This window comes from Camelus bactrianus, chromosome 9 (assembly GCF_048773025.1).
Source record: "Camelus bactrianus isolate YW-2024 breed Bactrian camel chromosome 9, ASM4877302v1, whole genome shotgun sequence".
In the NCBI taxonomy this organism is placed as follows: domain Eukaryota; kingdom Metazoa; phylum Chordata; class Mammalia; order Artiodactyla; family Camelidae; genus Camelus; species Camelus bactrianus.
In genome coordinates this window covers 42,665,391-42,685,925 of record NC_133547.1, presented here as the reverse complement: position 1 = coordinate 42,685,925, position 20,535 = coordinate 42,665,391, and the positions used below count along the sequence as shown (strand labels likewise).

The following is a 20,535-nucleotide window of genomic DNA, read 5'->3' as shown; positions in this document are numbered from 1 at the left end:
TTACGTCCTTCGTTGAAGATGAAGTGGCTGTAGGTCTGTGGGTTTATTTCTGGTCTCTCTATTCTGTTCCTTTGATCCGTATGTCTGTTTTTATGCCACTACCATGCTGTTTTGATTGCTGTAGCTCTGTAGTAGTATCTGAAGTTTGGGAGGGTTATTCCTTCCACTTCATTCTTCTTCCTTAGTATTGCAATTCTGGGTCTTTTGTGATTCCATATACATTTTAGGATTATTTGTTTTACCTCTTCTTTACCAATTTGAATTTTTAAGATGCTTTTTCTTGCCTGATTTCTGTGGCTAGGACTCCCGTAACTGTGTTGAATAGAAGTGGTGAGAGTGGGTATCCTTGTCTTGTTCCAGATTTTAGTGGAAAGGCTTTCTGAGTTTCATCATTAGGTTTTACGCTGGCTGTGGCTTTGCCATAAATAGCTTTTATTATGTTGAAATATGTTCCCTCTGTAGCTACTTTGCTGAGAGGGTATTTTTTTTCTCATAAATGGGTGTTGAATTTTATCAAATGCTTTTTTCTGCATCTATTGAGATTATCATGTGATTTTTGTCCTTTCTTTTGTTGATGCCGTGTATCACATTGATTGATATGCATATGTTGAACCATTCTTATGTCCTTGGGATGAATCCAACTTGATCATGGTGTATGGTGTTTTTATGTGTTGTTGGATTCTGTTTGCTAATATTTTGTTGAAGATTTATACATCTATGTTCATCAGTGATATTGGCCTCTGATTTTAGTTTTTGGTAGTGTCTTTATCTGATTTTGGTATCAGCGTGATGGTGCCTTCATAGAATGGGTTTGGGAGTGTTCCCTCCTGTTCAGTCTTTTAGTAGAGTTTGAGATGATCGGTATGAGTAATTCTTTGTATGTTAGGTTACATTCCCCAGTGAAGCCATCTGCTTCTGGACTTTTGTTTTTGTTTGTAGGGAGGTTGCTTTTTATTGCTAATTCTGTCTCCTTTCCAGTGAACAGTCTGTTCAAGTGGTCTGTTTCTTCTTGATTCACTCTTGGTGAACCGTATGTTTCCAGAAAACGTGTCCATTTCCTCGTGGCTATCCAGTTTGCATCCATATAGTTGTTGATAGTATTCTCTCTCTCTCTTTTTTTTAATTTTTTTTTTGTTTGTTTGTATCTCTGTAGTATTGGTTGTAATTTCTCCACTTTCCTTTCTCTTATTTTGTTTACTTGTGTTCTCTTTTCTTCTTGGTGAACCTGGCCAGAAGTTTCTCAATTTTGTTTACCCTTTCAAAACGTCAGCTCTTGGTTTGCTTGATTCTTTTCCTGTTTTTTCTCTGTCTTTTATTTGTTTCCTCCCTGGTCTTTATTGTTTCCTTCTCTCTGCTGACTTTAGGTTGTGATCTTCTTTCCCTAATACTTTGAGGTGATAGGTTAGCTTCTTTACTTGAGATTGTTCTTGTTTTTGGAGGATGGCCTGTATCTCAATGAACTTCCCTCTTAAGACTGCTTAGTTCTGTCGTGCCCCTCAGAGGAGAATGGGCCTGGGCAGAGCTGAGCACCCTGTGTGGAAAAGCAGATATTTGTCCAGAGGGGGTAGTTGAACAAGGGACTTGATTTGATCCCGGTGAGTCCTTTCAGTTGTCAACAGGTATTTGGAATGTCCTTTCTAGGACGTTTGCTTAATGGGTGGGCCTCTTCCTTGCATGAAAATCTCCTTGGAATTTTCATCTGAAACACACTACCTTGGGCCTTATCCCAGGGGTTTTCAACCAGCCCCACAGTGACTGTGACGTGTGTGTTCTTTAGCTGTGCAGCCAGCCCCCAGGGATTGGAGACTGTCTGCTGCGTGATATCACGTTCACTTATCCAACAGTCTAGCGGTTATCGCTGCCTTCTCTGTTTTACATTATATATTCTTTTGTATTATAAACAAGATCAATATGATTGAAAAGGGTAATGAAATCAGTGTGAAGAGCAAACACGGTACACGGTGGGGTTGGTATCTGCATCTTGGGCTGCTTTTCCTAGGGCTGTGCTTTCATTGCTTTGGCACAGACCTGGGATAGGATCTGATTGGAAATGTGACAGAGACTGGAAGACACTGGTCAAATGTAGTGACTCCTGCTAACTGCTATTTTTCTTGCTTGACGAGTATTTACTGACTGTTCTATCTGGCAGGCTCTTGAGGAGACACTGGGGAGAAGGGGCGAACAAGGCAGACAGAGTACCTGCTCTCAGGAAGGTGATCGTGTGGCACAGGAGCCAGATGTTTTACAGAGAATCGCATGGATATGTATTTCAGTAGTGTCTGTGACATATTTAATACTTATGTGTTCCTTGGTCCCATTGTGTCAGCCAGATTTGAGAACTGACTGAGTATAAATACTGGACTATTGAACAGTGGTAAAAGTTTTCCTCAGGAGAGGTCCTTCAGGTATTTTTGTTTTGACACTGGAAATCCATTTGTTTGATCCAATGTGCCCTGAAATGCAGCTGTGGGTTCCCAGACTGTTTGGGCAGAAACGCTTGTGGCCAAGGGTTTTGTGTTGGCTCTGCTGCCACCACATGGTGTGGAAACTTAGGAAAGTCTCCTTATCTCTCCAGGCCTCAGTTTCCTTATCAGTAAGAGAAGGTTATTCAAATTCTCCAAATTCCCTTCCTGCTGAGGCTTTGTTTTTTTTTTTTTTTTCTTTTTGTTTTTGTTTTTGTCTGAATGCATGATGGACTGAGACACATGTTAAATGCCCCCTGGGAACTGCAGCCAAGACCTGCCCTTGGTCCCTTGTCTGTGTATCTCCTGTGTGTCCGCGTGTCTCCTAGGAGCCTGAGCCGAGCCCACATGCTGAAGACATAGAACTGAGGGGAGGAGCTGGAAGAAAGAAAATCACTAGGCTTGGAGGATGTGAATAACACAAAGAAGGAAAAGGTAAAGGTGGAGGAAGGTGGTTGCCAGAGGACCTGAGAATATGGACAAGTTGAGTTCAGGCAAGTGAAGGGAAACTGAAGAATGCACACAGCACCATCTAGTTCTTCAAGTAGCAGCCTGAGCTAATCACGGAAGACCAGGAGGGTAACTTACTCCACAGTGAACTTGGGCACCTGCCAAGGAGATCCACAGGCTGAATCAGGGCTGGTTTATACTGCTGGGAAGCACCAGTTCCAAGAGGAAGGAATGTACATGATGCTCTGCTCCAGACCCCAGCCTTGACCTTGAAGCTGGCCTCACAGTGGATGCCATCCAAGTAAGTGTGAGCTTAGAGGCATAAATGCTGTTTGGAAAAACATTAGAGGTGTCCATCTTTACCTTAAACAGTTCTGCCCTATGGCCAGAAGGGGCCAGGGTAGGGAGACCTTCATCTGAAGCAGAGATAGTCATGGTATTCTGCATTTACAGCTTGGAAGGCTTTATAGAAAACAACCTCGCAAATATACATTGAGTGCTTACTTTCCCTTATGCAGTGCCAAGAATGTGGATTTCAAATATCAGGAAGATTTTCGAGATGAAATCAAAGCACTGAGAGGAAAATCCAAGTGGATAATTTCAACAAAACGTGGTTGTTCTCTCCGTTGGGGTGTTGCGGCAGCCCAGAGGATCGGGGGGTACACCAAGGACATCTCCTCCTAATGACAGAGTGAAGCATTGGGAGGAATCCCTGAGGATAGGCAAGACTTCATCAGAGTCACCACAGGTGAGTGTCATAGGGCAAGAGAAGTACAGGACATGTTCCTCTCTAAGAAAGGGGATTTGCTACATCCTGGGAGAAGGCAGAGCATCCCTGAAAGGACAGTTGCACAGGAATGTAGTTGAGATGATGGGAGACTTGCAACCATTTTTATTCAATCAGTGAACGAATGTAGCTGAGAACATCCTCAGTGGTTGACTTGGTGCCAGGAGTCACGAACACAGAGGTGAGTAAAATATTACCCCAAATCTCACAGAGCTCTCCGTCTAGTAACAATGAAATCACGAGAGTGTAGTGGTAGTTGGTTCAATGGAGGAAGTGGCCAGCGCTGGCTAGGCATGACCTCAGGGGTGGTGCTGGCCCCTCTTATGTTTTTTGCCAACAGCTATATGACCTGTCCTGGCTCAACAACCCTGCTTATCAGCCAGATTTCAGATTTCAGCAACTCACGATACAAATAACACATGGGCTCCATCTTGGCTCAACGTAGTCAACACCGCCAAGGTCTCCAGAGAACACTGCTAGCACCGGTAGCTACTGCTGTGCCCTGGCCAGCTGGAGAAGTCAGGAGATAAGTTTAATGTGGCTTATAGATTCGTCCTTGCTGTAACGATTAGCGGTTAGCGGTTTTCTCTCTGAGAAGTTAATTATTTCCCAGACTTCAAGATTCTCTCTCCATATCAAAAATAGCTTAAATAGCAGTCATATTCCTAGGTTCAAAAAACTTGGTATTTTATCCTCAGTCTTAGATCAGTTTGACACAACACTGTAAAATGACTATAATTCAATTTAAAAAATGTTAAAAAAAAAACTAAAAAAATTTAGATCAAATAACTAAAGTAAAAAAAGGAGATTCCAAGTTTACAGTGAGACTGTCGGGTGGTCTCGGACTAAACTCCCGACTTTTGATATTACAGTGGTTGATAAACCCAATGACTATTGTTTCCTTAAAAACAGAACAACACTCCGTAATCCCATCCTCTGCTTATCTTGTCATGTTCCATAAAATGTAAGATTTCTCCTCATGTGAAAAACCTGGATTCTAAAAGGGTTGAGCTCCATGAAAGCACTGAGTGAGCCCTTGTCGGTAAATCACTGCGCTAATTGCACTGAGAGATACAGAAGGAGGGTGTATAAATGTTCACTGAAATGAGTTTTAAAACGACAGTTCTCAGCCCTGGTTCGGCGTCGGTAGGTGAGAACAACAGCAGACATGAATAGGCTCGTCCTAGTGAAAGCAAGACACGAAGATTAATGACAGCCCCTGGTACTTACGAGCTGAAGAGTCAGGGCAGAAAGCAGCCAGAGGATCTGCTCCAGAAGGTGTGCAGGGTGCCAACTATCACCGTTCACATCACAGATACTTGTCATGGGCTCCCTCCTGGTGTTCCATTTCTGCTCCTGTTTAAACTGCAGCAAATTCAAGAGAAAAGGCAGAGGGATGTACTTGAAAAGACTGAACCGTGTGGTTGGGCAATGAATCTCAGCATTTTTAAGATCCCACTCACAAAGTTCACTTTTAGGGAAATTAGAGCATGGGTGAGGTTTAGTGTCGTATAGTGGGAGAAAAATTATTGCATTTAACAGCATGTAATGATTTGTGAAGGCAGTATGTTCCTAGAGGACCCCAATAATGGCCCTACCGACCTAGTAACTAAAATACCTTCCTCACTTCCATTTAGTCTTACGGAAACAGGAGGCTCTTAATGCACTTCCATTAAAGAAGCTGGAAAATGGCTCTTCCTCTAAGGCCATGGAATAAAACAGATCCCACGGTAGGTGACCTAAGGGAAGGCAGAGAAGATTTTATGACAATGGCCACAAGGCGGTGGAGGAAAATGGCGTGAAGCTTTTGTAGCTGCAAATGAGTTGGCTCCGAAAAACATCACATCTAGGAAAAACATGTTTAGCCAAATTTTGGACCTCATGGACACGAGACATTTAGCCCATGTTCTGCGGTCATTCTGTACTCAATTAATCTGTATCGTCTTGGACCGACAACAACTTTTTGGAGGAGGTCAGGAATCTGCACATGAGCACACACACCTGAAATGGAAATAGTATTTTTTTTTAAGGTGAAAATAATAAAGAAGTTATTTCTCATTTTCAAATGTTAGTCTTTCACCTTACTGAAGACTCGAATACCAAGATATTAACTATTAATAATGCTCGCCAATATGCAGATTTAAACACAGCCTAAGATGACTTTGATAAACAACAACGTAAAGCAACTCTTCATACCGATAGCAACAATGCCATTCCAGAATGTCAATGGAAGTAGTGAGTGAAATTCGACCACGTGTCAGACACCTAACAGGAAACAGGTAAAAGAAGGAAAGGGAATGTCAGCCCGCTGTATACAGTGATATGTAATGTACTTAACTATCAAGTTCGTTGATCCCAATTAATAAGAATAAATCTATGCTTCTACTGACTTTTGGGTCTAATCAAAAGGGCAGAGCATTAGGAAACAAGTATTTGAAGTATAAAAGGAATGGAAGCAAATTCTTTGTTCTTGGCTCAGAAGGCTCACTGTTTTTGAGATGTCAATATTCCCCAGCTTGATTCAATGCAATGCAACTAAAACTTGCAGTCGGTAGCTTTGATAGAAACTGATTGGCTGATTCTAAAATCAACGAATACGGAAATAAAAAGACCTAGCGTAGTCAAAACATTTTCTGTAAAATGAGGAGCAAAGTTGGATGGCTAGCTCTACCTGATTTCAAGAACTATTATAAAGGTGTAGTATCAAATCAGTGTGATATAACTGTAATGACAGGTCAGTAGATACAGAACAGAATAAAGAGTCCAAAAGTAAATCCATATGTATAAAGTGACTGATTTCTGGCCAATGCACAAAGGAAACCCAGTGAGGATGTTCTCAGCTACATTCGTTCACTGATTGAATAAAAATGGTTGCAAGTCTCCCATCATCTCAACTACATTCCTGTGCAACTGTCCTTTCAGGGATGCTCTGCCTTCTCCCAGGATGTAGCAAATCCCCTTTCTTAGAGAGGAACATGTCCTGTACTTCTCTTGCCCTATGACACTCACCTGTGGTGACTCTGATGAAGTCTTGCCTATCCTCAGGGATTCCTCCCAATGCTTCACTCTGTCATTAGGAGGAGATGTCCTTGGTGTACCCCCCGATCCTCTGGGCTGCCGCAACACCCCAACGGAGAGAACAACCACGTTTTGTTGAAATTATCCACTTGGATTTTCCTCTCAGTGCTTTGATTTCATCTCGAAAATCTTCCTGATATTTGAAATCCACATTCTTGGCACTGCATAAGGGAAAGTAAGCACTCAATGTATATTTGCGAGGTTGTTTTCTATAAAGCCTTCCAAGCTGTAAATGCAGAATACCATGACTATCTCTGCTTCAGATGAAGGTCTCCCTACCCTGGCCCCTTCTGGCCATAGGGCAGAACTGTTTAAGGTAAAGATGGACACCTCTAATGTTTTTCCAAACAGCATTTATGCCTCTAAGCTCACACTTACTTGGATGGCATCCACTGTGAGGCCAGCTTCAAGGTCAAGGCTGGGGTCTGGAGCAGAGCATCATGTACATTCCTTCCTCTTGGAACTGGTGCTTCCCAGCAGTATAAACCAGCCCTGATTCAGCCTGTGGATCTCCTTGGCAGGTGCCCAAGTTCACTGTGGAGTAAGTTACCCTCCTGGTCTTCCGTGATTAGCTCAGGCTGCTACTTGAAGAACTAGATGGTGCTGTGTGCATTCTTCAGTTTCCCTTCACTTGCCTGAACTCAACTTGTCCATATTCTCAGGTCCTCTGGCAACCACCTTCCTCCACCTTTACCTTTTCCTTCTTTGTGTTATTCACATCCTCCAAGCCTAGTGATTTTCTTTCTTCCAGCTCCTCCCCTCAGTTCTATGTCTTCAGCATGTGGGCTCGGCTCAGGCTCCTAGGAGACACGCGGACACACAGGAGATACACAGACAAGGGACCAAGGGCAGGTCTTGGCTGCAGTTCCCAGGGGGCATTTAACATGTGTCTCAGTCCATCATGCATTCAGACAAAAACAAAAACAAAAAGAAAAAAAAAAAAAAAACAAAGCCTCAGCAGGAAGGGAATTTGGAGAATTTGAATAACCTTCTCTTACTGATAAGGAAACTGAGGCCTGGAGAGATAAGGAGACTTTCCTAAGTTTCCACACCATGTGGTGGCAGCAGAGCCAACACAAAACCCTTGGCCACAAGCGTTTCTGCCCAAACAGTCTGGGAACCCACAGCTGCATTTCAGGGCACATTGGATCAAACAAATGGATTTCCAGTGTCAAAACAAAAATACCTGAAGGACCTCTCCTGAGGAAAACTTTTACCACTGTTCAATAGTCCAGTATTTATACTCAGTCAGTTCTCAAATCTGGCTGACACAATGGGACCAAGGAACACATAAGTATTAAATATGTCACAGACACTACTGAAATACATATCCATGCGATTCTCTGTAAAACATCTGGCTCCTGTGCCACACGATCACCTTCCTGAGAGCAGGTACTCTGTCTGCCTTGTTCGCCCCTTCTCCCCAGTGTCTCCTCAAGAGCCTGCCAGATAGAACAGTCAGTAAATACTCGTCAAGCAAGAAAAATAGCAGTTAGCAGGAGTCACTACATTTGACCAGTGTCTTCCAGTCTCTGTCACATTTCCAATCAGATCCTATCCCAGGTCTGTGCCAAAGCAATGAAAGCACAGCCCTAGGAAAAGCAGCCCAAGATGCAGATACCAACCCCACCGTGTACCGTGTTTGCTCTTCACACTGATTTCATTACCCTTTTCAATCATATTGATCTTGTTTATAATACAAAAGAATATATAATGTAAAACAGAGAAGGCAGCGATAACCGCTAGACTGTTGGATAAGTGAACGTGATATCACGCAGCAGACAGTCTCCAATCCCTGGGGGCTGGCTGCACAGCTAAAGAACACACACGTCACAGTCACTGTGGGGCTGGTTGAAAACCCCTGGGATAAGGCCCAAGGAAGTGTGTTTCAGATGAAAATTCCAAGGAGATTTTCATGCAAGGAAGAGGCCCACCCATTAAGCAAACGTCCTAGAAAGGACATTCCAAATACCTGTTGACAACTGAAAGGACTCACCGGGATCAAATCAAGTCCCTTGTTCAACTACCCCCTCTGGACAAATATCTGCTTTTCCACACAGGGTGCTCAGCTCTGCCCAGGCCCATTCTCCTCTGAGGGGCACGACAGAACTAAGCAGTCTTAAGAGGGAAGTTCATTGAGATACAGGCCATCCTCCAAAAACAAGAACAATCTCAAGTAAAGAAGCTAACCTATCACCTCAAAGTATTAGGGAAAGAAGATCACAACCTAAAGTCAGCAGAGAGAAGGAAACAATAAAGACCAGGGAGGAAACAAATAAAAGACAGAGAAAAAACAGGAAAAGAATCAAGCAAACCAAGAGCTGATGTTTTGAAAGGGTAAACAAAATTGAGAAACTTCTGGCCAGGTTCACCAAGAAGAAAAGAGAACACAAGTAAACAAAATAAGAGAAAGGAAAGTGGAGAAATTACAACCAATACTACAGAGATACAAACAAAAAAAAAATTAAAAAAAAGAGAGAGAGAGAATACTATCAACAACTATATGGATGCAAACTGGATAGCCACGAGGAAATGGACACGTTTTCTGGAAACATACGGTTCACCAAGAGTGAATCAAGAAGAAACAGACCACTTGAACAGACTGTTCACTGGAAAGGAGACAGAATTAGCAATAAAAAGCAACCTCCCTACAAACAAAAACAAAAGTCCAGAAGCAGATGGCTTCACTGGGGAATGTAACCTAACATACAAAGAATTACTCATACCGATCATCTCAAACTCTACTAAAAGACTGAACAGGAGGGAACACTCCCAAACCCATTCTATGAAGGCACCATCACGCTGATACCAAAATCAGATAAAGACACTACCAAAAACTAAAATCAGAGGCCAATATCACTGATGAACATAGATGTATAAATCTTCAACAAAATATTAGCAAACAGAATCCAACAACACATAAAAACACCATACACCATGATCAAGTTGGATTCATCCCAAGGACATAAGAATGGTTCAACATATGCATATCAATCAATGTGATACACGGCATCAACAAAAGAAAGGACAAAAATCACATGATAATCTCAATAGATGCAGAAAAAAGCATTTGATAAAATTCAACACCCATTTATGAGAAAAAAAATACCCTCTCAGCAAAGTAGCTACAGAGGGAACATATTTCAACATAATAAAAGCTATTTATGGCAAAGCCACAGCCAGCGTAAAACCTAATGATGAAACTCAGAAAGCCTTTCCACTAAAATCTGGAACAAGACAAGGATACCCACTCTCACCACTTCTATTCAACACAGTTACGGGAGTCCTAGCCACAGAAATCAGGCAAGAAAAAGCAACTTAAAAATTCAAATTGGTAAAGAAGAGGTAAAACAAATAATCCTAAAATGTATATGGAATCACAAAAGACCCAGAATTGCAATACTAAGGAAGAAGAACGAAGTGGAAGGAACAACCCTCCCAAACTTCAGATACTACTACAGAGCTACAGCAATCAAAACAGCATGGTAGTGGCATAAAAACAGACATACGGATCAAAGGAACAGAATAGAGAGACCAGAAATAAACCCACAGACCTACAGCCACTTCATCTTCAACGAAGGACGCAAAATATACAACGGAGAAAAGACAGTCTCTTCAGCAAGCGGTGTTGGGAAAAGTGCACAGCTCATGTAAATCAATGAAGTTAGAGCACTCCCTCACACCATACACAAAAATAAACTCCAAAAGGCTTAAAGACATAAATAGAAGACAAGACACTATGAACCTCCTGGAAGAAAACATAGGCAAAAACATTCTCTGACATAAATCTTACCAATGTTCTCCTATGGCAGTCTACCCAGGCAACACAAATAAAAGCAAAAATTAACAAATGGGACCTAATTAAACTTACAAGCTTTTGCACAGCAAAGGAAGCCATCAGCAAAGTAAAACGACAACCTATGGAATGGGAGAAAATACTTGCAAATGATGTGATTGACAAAGGTTTAATTTCCATAATATTTAAATAGCTCATACAACTTAACAAGCAAAGACACAAACAACCCAATCCAAGCACGGGCAGAAGACCAAAACAAGACGTTCTCCAATGAAGACATGCAAGTGGCCAACAGGCACATGAAAAAATGCTCAGTATCACTAATTATCACAGAAATGCAAGTCAAGACTACCATGAGGTATCACCTCATAGCAGTCAGAATGGTCATCATTAAAAGTTCCACAGGTGATAAATTGCTGGAGAGGGTGTGGAGAAAAGGGAACCCGCCTACACTATTGGTGGGCATGTAGTTTGGTGCAGCCATTATGGAAAACAGTACAGGGATTCCTCAAAAAACTAAAAACAGACTTACCATATGATCCAGCAGTCCCACTCCTGGCATATAAACAGAGGGAACTCTAATTTGAAAAGCTATATGGACCCCAACGTTCAAAGCAGCACTATATACAACAGCAAAGACACGGAAGCAACCTACATGTCCATCGACAAATGACTGGATAAAGAAGTCCTGGTACATTTATACAATGGACTACTACTCAGCCATAGAAAAGAATAAAATAGTGCCATTTGCAGAACATGGACGGACCTGGAGATTATCATTCTAAGTGAAGTAAACCAGAAAGAGAAAGAAAAATGCCATATGATGTCACTCATATGTGGAACCTGAAAAAAAGAAAAACAGGAGGACACTAATGAGCTCATCTACAAAACAGAAATAGAGCCACAGACATAGTCAACAGGCTTATGGTTACTGGGGGAAAGGAGGTAGGAAAGGATCAATGTGGGAGTTTGAGATTTGCAAATGTTAGCCACTACATATAAAAATAGATTAAAAGAACAAATTTCTTCTATATAGCACCGGGAAATATGTTCAGTATCTTATAATAACCTTTGATGAAAAAGAATATGAAAACAAATACATGGATGGATATACATATATGGCTGGGACCCTGTGCTGTACACCAGAAACTGATACATTGTAGCTGAGTATACTTCAGTTCTAAAAAAAAGAACGAAACTGTAGCAAAGTAAACAAAACAAAACAAAACACCATAGTTCTTACTGATACTCCATCATCTCTTTCAGCGAGAGTGACTTTAAGCTGACTCCTTCGTCCCTTTGATAAGATCACAGCAGTCTCTGAGACCTTTCCTGGTATCACTAGGACAAGGTGTTTCTTTTTCAGCTTGAGTATTCACTACCCCGACCTGGATTCAGTAATTTCTTTAAGAATCTCTGGTTTGTTTCTGTGCAAAACAGTATTCACAGAACAACTTGAATATCCTAGGCATACTTATTGGAACTGGTTTATTTCTAGGCCTTTCCAGTGGACAAATCTAGGAAACACATATTCAGAGTTTTGTGTATTTATGTACTCACATACACCCACAAAAACCACAATTCAAATTCAGAACTACAGGCTTTATATTGACTGTCTCTCTTTTATCTCAAGCTTTCTCTGCAAATAAGCATTTTTGTTTTCAAGGACTCTTGGAGTAGTAGAAACAGTGTCTCAGAAAGTCTCCTTGGTTTTTCCCCTATTATATGGACAAAAGAACAAAGATAACAGCAAAAATACCACTAACCACACAATTGAGCAAAGCCGTTTTTGGTTTTGTTACTGTCGTGGAGTACACATAAATTATTGTTTTTGTTTCTTGGGATAGTTCTTATCCATAGGGTGCTTCAACAAAAGGATACACTGGTTCCCTTTTTACTTACATTGTGTTTTCAATACCTAGAGGTGACGTTTAAAAAATTTAATTTAATAATGGTAAAAAAAAAAAAAAAAAAAAAGAAGCGTGGTTTCCAACTTAACTCTAACCAAACAAGGTATGTTCTAGTGTGGTCTAGGCTTGAGTGTAAGACCTGCGAGTGTCTCAAATGCCTGGGGAGAGAAGGATCAGAGAAACGCTGGACCCCATGGTCTGTTCCCTTTCTGGCTGGGCTTTGGATGAAACGACAAGGTTTCAGGAGCGGATTATCAAATTTTAGCCTAACAGCAGCTTTGTATCCAATGAGGACGTAGGACTAAGAAATTCTGAATAAAATCGGAAGAAGCTGGGATAGAATCAATTAAAATTCGGAATAAAATAGGGCATCTGAATAAAACCCAGGACTTCCAATTCAGGCCTGCAACCATCAAGCCGAAAACTGAGACACAGCCTTCCTCCTGGCTGGTCAGCGACATCACAAACCCCTCACACGGACTATTTACTCACAGGGACAGACGATCGCGCGGTTGCAAGACGTGCGATGTGAAGCCCCTTGCGGTGGACGGTTCAGGGGGGCGCTGCGTCTGCCCTTTACTCTCCCCCCACCCCCGCCCGGAGACCCAGGGTGACCCGACTAGGGGGTGGCACTGGCGCTGCCTCTGCGCCCTCGGCGGCCGGGCCGGGGCCGCCGATGTCCGGCGACGGGCACAGTCGCCCTGGTCCAGCGGGGACGCCCCGGGCTGGGTGCCCCCACCTGCTCGCTGCCTGAACCCCGCAGCCCAGAGAAGCCCGATTCCGGGACTCCGACTCCTGAGGAGGAGCCGGCAAAACGCGGGGGATGCGGCTTTGAGGCGGCGGCGGGAGCCAGAGGGACTGTGGCTCGGGGAGCTCGTAGGCCGCGCAGCTTCCTTCCTGGGACCCAGACCGTAGGTCCGAGAGCAGCAGAAAGCCGGAGACGGGAGCCGGAGAGCACGTCCACTCAGCGCGTATCTGAGGCGCGAGTTCGCTTTCAGGCAGCCGCGGAGTTGGGGCTGCGGGATAAGAGTCGGTTGAGCGCGGCCTAAAGGGAAGGTCCCACCAAGACTCGACCTCGGATGTCTGGATTCAGAGTCCAGAGTGCTCACCAAGACGCCCTGGAACCGCAGGACGGCCCGACGCCCCCCGCGGAGCCAGGCGGCGCGCAGCCCCGCGGGCCCAGGACCCGCCTCCTGCCGGGCGCTCGCTCACGCCGCCCCGAGCCCGCTTCCTCCGCGACGCCAGGGGGCGCCTCGCTCGCCTTCCCTCGGCGCGTCTCTGCGGGTTTGTACGTCGTGAGGGACACGAAGTCCTCTCGGGGATGAGCCACAGGCACGGCGTTTAGACCTGCCCCAAATCCAGCTGCTCTGCCGGGATTGCTAGAGTTTTCTGCCCTGACGTAAAAATTCTCGCCAGGAGAAACACAATAAACAAAAAGTGTTCCTTTCCTCTTGTATCCTCCTCCCGCCGCCCTGGGAGCTCAGACGACCATCAGAACAGCCCTCGGGGCTTCCTGGGATTGCCCTGCCCTGGCACCCGACGTGCAAAGGGTGCAAGCCCTTCCGGCTTCCCCTGGGGACAGATTCCTCTCTCTGTTGGGAGTCGTGTTCGAACCCCAGAGGCCCCTACGCGGCGCCCCACCAGCAGCCTGGCCGCGCCCGCCCCGCGGGGGGACGTCGGGGAAAAGCAGGTGACCGCGTTTCTTCTGGGCTCTTTCCTCCCTGGCTTCTTTCTCCTCTTCAGGTTTCTGGGTCCCCCCTTCACGGCCTCCCGCATCCCCAAGACTCAAGGCCTCGCTCGGTCCCGGGTGGGGAGTTCCGTGCGGTGCCCGACGGGCCTCTGGACGTTTCCACCCTCGGGACGTTTAAGGGACTCAGCTGCCGGTTGGAAAGCTTCCAAGAGCGGCCCGTTTGGAAAGCCTTTCACAGCCTCCCTTTCTGCGGAGGGTGCAGCGCGCCGGCGGAGCGCAGGGGAGGTGGCACATGGGGGACTTCAGCCCGAGAGGCGGGGTCGGCACCTGCGGGGGCTCCGGGGCGGCGGGGAGCAGGCGGCCAGGGCCGTGGGCCCCGGGCCCCGCCATGGGGCGTCCAGTGCCGCTCGCTCGTGTCAGGGCCCCAGTGTGCCCCTGAATGAACTTCCAGCCGAGGAGGCAGGGACGCTGGAGCAGGTTCCCTCCGCAGGCTCTGAGCACAACAGGAGCCTATGAGCCTAGGACTCCTAATTGGAAGACCTGTGCTTGAAGCCCAGCAGGGAACGTTCTGGTCTTACTTCCACTCATTCTCCTGCTTCTGAGTCTCCCAATTCACCAAGCCTCCCTCCTGAGCTGCTTTTATGCTTCAGGCAGCGACCTCCCCCTGTGGCTCTTAGTTCTTGTCCTCACTTGCTCTTCTCTGTGGGCGCAGGTGGGGCGACTGTGGCAGCTCCGTTGTCCTGGATCTTGACGGAGTTGGGCCTGGCGCGATGGATTCTGGGGTCTCACCAGATGCCACGGGTCCCTCTGGACCTTCTGGAGCACCGAGGCCACCTTGACCTTCATGGTGGGATATGTGGATTCTACAGGACCTGCCATGCTGATGGAGGCTGAAGGAAGGGCGTGGAAATCCCCAGCTGCTCAGACTCCAGGTTGGTGCACCTCCACAGTCAGTAATAACTCGCCGTTACAGGGTGCCACCAACACTTTGATTTGAGGGGGTTGCATCCTTACCTTTCTAAAAAAAAATTAACAACCTTGCTCTTTAAGTGTTTTGACTTTTAAGTTGATGTCTAGTCAGTTTACAATGCTGTGTCAATTTCTGGTATACAGCATAATTTTTCAGTTATACCTATACATACATATATTCTTTTTCCTTATAGGTTACCACAAGATATCGAATATAGTTCCCTGTGCTATGCAGACTAAACTTGTTGCTTATCTATTTTATATATAGTAATGAGCATCTGCACATCCCCAAATCCCAATTAATCCTTTCCCATCCCCTTTCCCCCTCTGCTGACCAATAGCTGGTTTTCTATGTCTGTGAGACTATTTCTGATTTATAAATAAGTTCTTTTGTGTCTTTCTTTTTTTTTAGATTCCACATGTAAGTGATAGCATATGCTACTTTTCTTTCTCTCTCTGGCTTACTCCACTTCGAATGACAGTCTCCTGCTCCATCCACGTTGCTCCAAACGACATTATTTTATTCTTTCTTATGGCTGAATTGTATGCCATTATATACGTACACCACGATTTCTTTATCCAGGCATCTGTCAATGGACATTTAGGTTTCTCCCATGACATCACGTTCTGCACAGGTTTAGGTTTACACATCAATTGAGCAGATATTACACAGTCCTCCGTTATGCTCTGTTCTCCCTCACACAACTTCTTCAATTTTAGTATCTTGCATTAGCGTGGTGCGAGGGCGGGTAGACACCATGATCACGAAGGAAGGTAGTTTTCCCAAAGTGAGGCTTATCCATTGCACCCCGAATGTGCTGAAACCTATCATTTCCCTGAATCTGGGATCTCGAGCACACAAATTCTACTATTGGGGAACTGTGTTTGAACTCTTTACTGCCATTTATGGTTAATAAGAGACCATTTTAATATATTTAGTAGTAGGGGTAAACTCTTGGAAGGCATTTCTGGGACACATTTTCCCCAGAGGGCAAAACTTCCTGCTCCCCTTCTAAGTTGCTCTGGGGAAAAACATGCTGCATTTCTTTCAAGTGCCAGACTGTGTGCATCGACAACCCTCCAGGTGAATGAGGATTAAGGCCCTAATCCATGAAACAGGAACACTTTATTTGAGACTAGTTCCACTTCCCATTTTCTGTTGGAAAGAGAGTTGGCCAGCTTACCCCTTTACTGCAGAAACACCAGCAGAGATCTTGAACTCAGGGAGCCCCGTGTGGCCAGGTGACGGCCTCTCCCAGCCCAGGGAAGACAGATGTTTCTGATAGCTTAACTGGCTTTCCTCAGTTTTATTTTTGTCTTTTATAACGGACAGGCAATACCCCCAACTCACAAGCAGTAGTATCTAGCACCGTGTCCGGTGCGTAGCAAGTCAGGCACAGGAACGTTTTGTACCCACAAGAGGAGAAGATCTTGTGGGTGGAGTGCTTTCCGGGGTCTCTATTGGAACAACACAGTGAGGTTCCCGAGAGAGAGTCTGGGAACCTTTGCCCCTCCTTGAGTGACTGGTTGCAGCCCAGGGACTTTAAACATCTGGTGTCTCTTCCTGGCTCCCTCGGGAACGTAAGTCAGCCTTGGACCAGTGTTTCCTTAGAGACACCTCGTGAAAGTCAACACGTTCCCTTTGGCCAATTTGTAGTCATGTTCATCCTTCGCTGAGGGACCTTTTGGGGAATTAAAGTAACCAAGGCTGACATGCTTCTCAAGGGGCATGTCCACTCACGGAGAACTGGTTTTTAGCACAGACCTCAAAGGAACATCCCCTCAGTCCTTGGGCAGGGGCCTATGGGACTTCTGCATCCTCTAATACCGACGCAGACACTTCTGTCCTTGGATCTGGTAGGGTGCTTTTAAAATGCAAGCTTTAAGAGGTTTCCTAGGTTCACAGTTTCACCCTGGTCATGGCTGTGCTCTTTATTGTGTAAAAGTCACTTCAGAATCTTGAGAGACATTTTCCAGCTTGGATTTGTTAAAAGGGTGCCACGTGAATACAGAGTAACGGAAGCTGGATTTACTCTCCTGAGAGAAACAAACAAAGAAAATGATAACAACAAACTGGATGGGATACAGGAAACAAATATTTTCAAGAGACTGAGCTTCAGGCAATAAAGGTTAGTGAGTGATCCCTGAGAAACGAAAGACAAACAAGTGGGCCCCACAATCGCTCCGGTTTCCCACCTGGAGAGAGTTTCCAGCAAAGTAGAGAGAGGAAACCGAAAAGAAGCCCCATGGATTTTACTGTGCCGAGGACAATGAGCTGAGAGTCATTGTTCCTTCTCATCATCTCCCTCTCACCACGTGGAGCCATTCGGAGTTTGATGTTCTCACCTACTGATAACCCACTGTCCTGGGAAGAGTCACGTTTAAGCTCCGTTCAGAAAGGAATGTGTCCCCTCAGTCTGAATCTCCCAGTAGAATTAACACCATGCTTTACCCACAGGGACCCCATAAATGCTCATAAATAATTAGGTACATGAATTGATGCCTGAATTGAGCTGACGCTACCAGCCAAACTGATTTGTTCTCATGTTAGAAATAAACAATCTCAGGTAAAGAATATTAAACTCAGACAAGATTACTCTGAGACCTTAATAATCAAGCAAAATAAGGCTACCTCCTAATTTTGTCCAGGCACAGACAAACCAATGTCACTGTGCAACCTACAAAACCCCAAACCTCCTCTTTTTTTTTAAGGGAATATTTTTTACTTTTTTACTTCAGTCACAGACCTGCCCATGCTGACTCACAGTATTGAGTATGGAACAAACCCTGCTTCCTCCCATCCTCCTTCATATCATCCAAGCAAAGCCCAAATCTGATAGGAGACTCTTTCTGACACCCTTTTACTCAGACCATAATGTGTCTTTCCAGCTGCAAAGTACTAAAACCCAAGTTGTTTAATCAGAAGGGTGTTCCTGGTGTTTGGCTTAAGTGAATCGACACCAGCTTTCCAAGAACGAGCAGCTGCAAAAACTCCGCTTCAGAAAGAAACGTGGTATTATCCGTGAGATAGCAAGACTACAAAATCCAGAACTTGTTTTTATCCTTAAAAGAAAAGAGGGAGAAAAATTTTCTTTCTAAGAAGTCTTTTCATAACTAATGTGAACCTCAGGAGTTCAGACAGGATTTTCCCATGTCTTATTGAATAGAGAGATTGAGGATAAGGGTCAGAGAGAAGGTTACTAAGGAAGAATATGCAGTACAAACTGAGCTTTAATAGACCTGGGATCTGTCCAAACAAACAAACAAACAACCCTGTTGCACTTGAACCAGCAACCATTGCAGTAACAGGTGAATGAGCTCAAAGATCACTCAGGGAAGGAGAGAGTCACCTTGTAACTCGCATCCTTCCCATGGTTTTGTAGCCTGAAAAGGGGGATGTTCCCATGAGATGGGTCACTGGGACATAGCTGGGATTGGCTGGGCTGGTGGTTTCACAAGGGTGACAATGGCCACAACCTCCACGTGTTCCACTGAGCATTCATGACTCAGTGATGGAAGGAGAGAGCAGATTACTTTTCAACTCTCGAGACCCACCTCCATCACAACCCAGTTCACACTGAGGGCTGATAGTACTGTGTGAGGAAACTCACAAGTACATTCTGTCCAGTCAAAAATAGTTGTCCAAATTCTTCCTACACAGAGGTGATTGAAGACGAATTCATTACTTCACTGACATGCATAGCGTCCTAGTGCAATATTTGAAGTGCTATGAAAAAATCATTATCTGTATCATTTGTTAAGTAAGTACCAGCTCATTGAAAACCTTCAAAGTCCCAGGAGAGTTTGCTCAGGAAGGAAAGCCCGGATTCAGACTGATGATTTATTTTATAGTTCTTACTGCAATGGGAAGCATTTTCTCACTAAGACTCAATCCAGAAAGCATATGTTCTTTAGAGAAATGTTACCATGGATAGAAAAATCAGGATTCTCTTAGAACAATCTGAGATGACTTATGTAGGAGAAAGAGTGCTGCTCAACTCCATTGGTCCACAGAGACACAGGAGTCTCTTCATGCACTTAAACAAGCTGTAGGCCCATCTGTGCCTCTAACGTACTGTAATAATACAGAGACCTTCAGTTTACAGGTTAAAGTGAATGAAGGTGATGACAATGACCACAGCTTATCAGGAAAATATGACTTTGGGCTTTTGCAGTTGCAAATGGGTATGTATAAAAGGACAGTATGCGATTTTGGAAGATACTTTGGCAATATATTTGATTAAAATGGCTGTTGAATATTTAGTCCATGTGCTGCCAATCGCTTTATAGAGTGACCAGCCTAGTTTGACTCTAGCCAACAGTGACTATTTGGAGAAAAGTCAGGGCCTGAGAGAAGAGCACATCGTACCAGGAGTGGAGCTACTTGTGGCTTCAAGGAAGCCGGGTACCTTTTGTGAGCCTTTGGGTTCATCAGGGTAAAGTGAAGGAATTTGACACATTTTTTTTCCCACAGAGAATTTCCGGCCCCACAGACACCACAAAATAGATTTCTGTAAAGCCTCTGCTGGATCTCACACACCAACGGCATTAAGCAGTGTGGTGGGAGGATGGCATGGGGCGGGGAGAAGACAAGCTTTCCTAAGTGGCTGAGGTAGTCCTCCATCTTTAACCTTGACACAAATGCTCAGGGGTACTTGGGAACACCCATTGCACTCTCAATTCAGGTTAGTCCAGCAGCTAAAGTGAAGAGAGTGATGCTGCAGAGTGTCTCCTAAGTCTCAGTGTCACCAGACCCAGAAAGGGACAGATGCTGAGCAAGTGAGGACTTCCTTTAGAACCTCACTTTCCCCCGCCTGCCTGCCCCTCTCCTCTCAAGCTAATCTTCTATGTCCCTGAGCACAAGGACACACGAACACTAAGGATCATCAACCCTCCCTGATCCATGACCTTGAACTTACCATGTTTTATTTGTGGAGTGGAGCCCAGGGCAATGGCGTGAGGAAAACTCAAAGAGAGCTATCAAGCAGAGTTCCATGAACACTGCTCTGCATCCCTGTCTGTTCAGTATGTGGGTGAACTGGATGAATATAGAACAACAGCATCATGCTGACAAGTCTTTCCCAAAGACGTGGTCTCTATTCAACGACATGTGCAGAATTTGTTTTCATCAATTTGACAGCTTGGAAAACGATTACGTGGGACTAGAATACAATTCATACGTGACAATTATAAAATACACTGTTTAGAGACATTAAGAAAAACAAAAATAGAGTAATCCACACCTGGAGGAGGAGTTTATAACACTGGCACGTCAAGCGTGAGAGAAGTTTATGGAGCCAGCAAGCTGCCCCATTGAGATAAGGATCTGAAATAACACAGGGATGCAGTGAACAGAATATTGAGTCAGGACTGAGAAGACTTTCATAAATTAA

The 20,535-nt window shown here is 44.6% G+C and overlaps 1 long non-coding RNA gene across 1 annotated transcript; it reads left to right on the top strand.

Moving 5' to 3' along the window:
- The first annotated feature begins 1,840 nt into the window (after window positions 1-1,840).
- Window positions 1,841-4,155, top strand: LOC141578752 (uncharacterized). Its single transcript, XR_012509409.1, has 3 exons — window positions 1,841-3,213; window positions 3,431-3,660; window positions 4,040-4,155. It is a non-coding gene; the product is annotated as an uncharacterized LOC141578752 (long non-coding RNA).
- Window positions 4,156-20,535: the final 16,380 nt, after the last annotated feature.